Raw genomic sequence first — 4,359 nt, 5'->3', positions numbered from 1 at the left:
GAGAACACACTGGCTTCATCTCAGACTGTTGCCAGGTAGGAGGATGGAGTTGGTAACTAGGAACGGAATTTACAGTAGGGATTGAAAACAATGGCTATGGTCTTCCTGATATTTTATTGGTGGAAATTTCTGTCATCCAATACTGGATATAGGATAAACTGTATGTTAATCTCGCAACAGCAGAGGAGTTGAGAGAGTTGATGGTGAGGTGGAGCTGAGTGTTGTCAGATTTACAACAATTTACATACATTCATTCAATAATGTAAATCAGGCATGTTATAATCATACTCTGGACAAGATATGCATGTTTTTAAATGAGCATTTTTTCAATCTTTGTGGCGGACTGAATGAATACTTATTAAGATGAGACTTTGCATGGCTCATTGATCTGCCTTACAGATCATCAGATGAGCTGACAGAACATGTTACGTATTAGTTTCATGGATAATTGCTGCCTTTGCACACTCTCAAATCTTCAAATTGCTTGAGTTGAGATAACGCCTAACTTCTCTCTGTTGTACTCAATCCTTCTCACAGCCCACAGTTGTTACATTGTCCCCTGCTTCCACAACTCAAACTCATTCCTGGTTTCAGAGCACAGCTCCAGCATCAGTTTTCAATTAAACTGAATATTCCCGAGAGCTGCAGCCAAAAGCCTAACTTGGCAATGATCCTGGCTGAGTTTGAAGGAGTGAGAATTGTCAGGCAGTGACGTGTGTGAATAATTGCTCTGACATTAAATGATCGTTGCCTCCAGGCAATTAGTTTGTGCATCCCTGTTGAAATTTAATTTAGATGTTGCCAGCCTTGTTGTCCTTTTGGCTTTATCCCTTAATAGCTCGCTAGCTTTCACTCATCAGCAGCACTTTCATTCTCTATTGTACCAAGATGCACCCATTACGCCAGCTTCCCTTGAAGGCAGCAAATAAGTCTGCATTTATAGTGGGTGGACAGCCAGCATTGCTGGAGCTGGGAGAGGGCACTTCTGCCAGTCCATCTCGATTTCGTCATAAGTGCTTGGATTTTGCAGTCAGGAGCAAAAGAGGCAGCAATTACCTCTGACCTTGAAGAAAGCCACCCACACAGATCGAGTCATCTCCCTGATGTAGCTTTCACCATTCCCAACACTGGTCTGATTCTGAGGCCAAGTTGAGGGGATCTCCAGTCAATTGCATTGAGAATGCATTATCATCCACTAACTATAGGTTTACAGAGGATTAAATAAAGTTTGGGACATAAGATAGTAGTTAAAATAGCATAAACCTGTTCAAGAAAAAAAAAACTTATACTGAAATCTTCTGGAATGTTTGATAATCCATAAATTAGCTTTCCAGGCCCAAAGGGTTATCAGTAACTATGATTAGTGAGTCATTAAATGTTCAGTTGTACCTCATTCAACCGGACTTAATTTCTTGGGTTGGACCCACTTCCTGCAATTTCATCCTCAACCCTTCCGCTCCCTCCCAGAACAATGATGGGGTTTTCCTTGTCCTCAATTTCCACCCAACATTCGCAGGACCATTCTCTGCCATTTTCCTCATCCCCAGTGTCAAGCCACCACCAATCATGTCTTGCCCGCTTCTCCCCTGTGAGCATTCTGAAAGAGGCCACTCCCTCCGTGATGCACTGGTCCATTCCTCCAACACCTTTAACACCACATCCACCCCACATCTCCCGTTCAAAACTGCAACTTCCCACGTGATTGCTGAAGGGATAACACTTGCTTTTTTTACCTCCTCTGTCCTCAGCCAACCTCTGTCCTCAGCCAAACTCTCCTTCCAGGTGAAGTAAAAATTCACTCTGTACTTCTTTTAATCTGGTCTACTGTATCCCTGCTCACAACGTGAGACCAAATGCAGGCCGAGTGACTGCTTTGCCAATCTGTAAGCAGAACTCTGACCTTTCTGTCACTTGCCACTTCAGAAACAAAAACCATCTTGCTCTCAGGCTCACATTTCTGTCCTCAGCCTGTAGCAGTGCTCCAGTGAAGCTCAATGAAAGCTGCAGAAAGGCACATCATTTTCCATTCGGGCACTTCACAGCCTCGGCACTCAACACTTAGTTCAATAACAACAGGCCGTGAACTTTGCTTGCCATTTTGATATTGTTCTCCCATGCCCCAATTGTCTGTATCCTGTTTTTCACGATTCGCTTTCCATCAGTGCTCATCTTCGTTCTGCCATTGGCACCAATTCAACATCTCAGCCTCGTATTCTCTACAATGAGGACCACCCCTTTGAACAAAAGGCAATGACACTTTTGATCTCAGGTCTCTGTTAGCTTTTCCCTGACCTTTGCCACCTTTCATGGAGGGTTTGATAAACAGGAGGCTGAGTATATTTTCTTGTGCTATTGTTTCAAGCTTACCCCATTAACTATGCACCACACTCTTATGCTGCCTCCCGATACCCCCCTCCCCCCCAACACACACACACACACTTAGCATAGGCAGAAGCACTTCCCACTGCCAGATCTCCCAGAACCCCTGGCACGACCTGTGAAACACCAGCCGACCGAGTAGTGGCAGTCTGATATAAGTGGGACAGCAATCACAGACTAACACTTTTCAAAGGGGGCATGGCTGACATTTCATTGCACATACATCTGTAAATTCATACATTTATCCCAACATCTACCAAACCAGAAAGCAGACCTGCCCAAACCCCATCGTTCAACCCAGCCTAAGCCACTGCTGCTTTTCCCCCATTGCCCACTGTATCCCAACATCTTTTCATTGTTCAGTACGGGACCATCACATACAGAAGGGTCTTCAAATACTTCAACACAGCCATTTTTATTCAGCAATAGCAAAAGCTAAGGGACAATAAACATAAATAAGCCATGATTGACTCTTGGGAATAAAATCCTTGCTTGTTGTGCACCAACAATTTCACAGTCAACGGGTGACTCTCATGGACTGCGATTGGAAATCAGTTAATTCCTACCTGGCTTGCAGAGCTCCATGCTGCTGCACTCTATCACGCTGAAGGTGACGTTTTGTCTGCCCTCAATGCCTTCCTCCTCCTTGGAAGATTACTCCTGCTCCCCTAGCTCACCAGCCTCCGCCATCTCCCATCTTTGCCTGCTCTGTTTCAACAGAGGACGTTGTGCCAGGATTATGTGGGATAGTGTCCTGGCTGTTCTACTGGGCCTGACCCAGACTGATCCACTTTCACCTTCAGCAGGATTATCATCTGCTAAATAAATGGTCTACCTTGTGTCTATACTCAGCCTCCATTATGGGTGTATTGGCCTCAGTCACAGATGGTGGTTCTTGTCCCCCAGTAACTAGTGGCAGCTGGATCCTCAAAGTCAGCAGGAACATAAGAATTCTCAAGGATATAGGCGTCATAATGTCTCCCTGACACAGATCTGTAAGATGTAGTACTGATGATCACCGATGACTTACACATTGATAGAGTGGAACCAGATGAACTGAGCTGTGTTATGATAAAGCCCTCTGAACATGATGTGTGCACAGTCTATCAAGCCTACAATTGGGAGTGCCAGCTGGGGCTGCAGCACTGACTTCACTACGGGGAAACGAGTCAAAGCAGTGCGCTTTGGCATTGGTAACAGCCTTGGTACATTTGATCAGCAATTGAGAGATCGCACAGTGATCCTTAGTAGCTTAGACCCTATGATGTTGGAGCAGAATTAGGTCATTCAGCCCATCAAGTCTGCTCCACCATTCGATAATGGCCGATATGTTCCTCAACTCCATTCTTCTGCCTTCTCATCATAACCCTTGATTTCTTTTCTAATCAAGAACCTATCTATCGGTGCTGGGTCCACTACTTTTCATCATTTATATAAATGATTTGGATGTGAGCATAAGAGGTATAGTTTGTAAGTTTGCACATGATTCCTCAACTCCATTCTTCTGCCTTCTCATCATAACCCTTGATCTCTTTTCTAATCAAGAACCTATCTATCTGTGCTGGGTCCACTACTTTTCATCATTTATATAAATGATTTGGATGTGAGCATAAGAGGTATAGTTTGTAAGTTTGCACATGACACCAAAATTGGAGGTGTAGTGGACAGCAAAGAAGGTTACCTCAGATTACAACGGATCTTGATCAGATGGGCCAATGGGTTGAGAAGTGGCAGATGGAGTTTAATAACTCGAGGTGCTGCATTTTGGGAAAGCAAATCTTAGCAGGACTTACATACTTAATGGTAAGGTCCGAGGGAGTGTTGGTGAACAAAGAAATCTTGGAGGCAGGTTCATAGCTCCTTGAAAGTGGAGTCGCAGGTAGATAGGATAGTGAAGAAGGCGTTTGGTATGCTTTCCTTTATTGGTCAGAGTATTGAGTACAGGAGTTGGGAGGTCATGTTGCGGCTGTACAGGACATT

At 44.3% G+C, this 4,359-nt stretch overlaps 1 protein-coding gene across 8 annotated transcripts in view; it reads right to left on the bottom strand.

Annotated features, from left to right (window-relative positions):
* Positions 1 to 4,359, bottom strand: part of LOC122553085 (1-phosphatidylinositol 4,5-bisphosphate phosphodiesterase beta-4) — a 533,291-nt gene that overhangs the window by 124,822 nt on the left and 404,110 nt on the right. The gene's annotated exons all lie outside the window — the stretch shown is intronic.

This window comes from Chiloscyllium plagiosum, chromosome 9 (genome assembly GCF_004010195.1).
Source record: "Chiloscyllium plagiosum isolate BGI_BamShark_2017 chromosome 9, ASM401019v2, whole genome shotgun sequence".
Taxonomy (NCBI): domain Eukaryota; kingdom Metazoa; phylum Chordata; class Chondrichthyes; order Orectolobiformes; family Hemiscylliidae; genus Chiloscyllium; species Chiloscyllium plagiosum.
The sequence above is the reverse complement of the archived record's forward strand: the minus strand, read 5'-3'. Positions and strand labels throughout refer to the sequence as shown.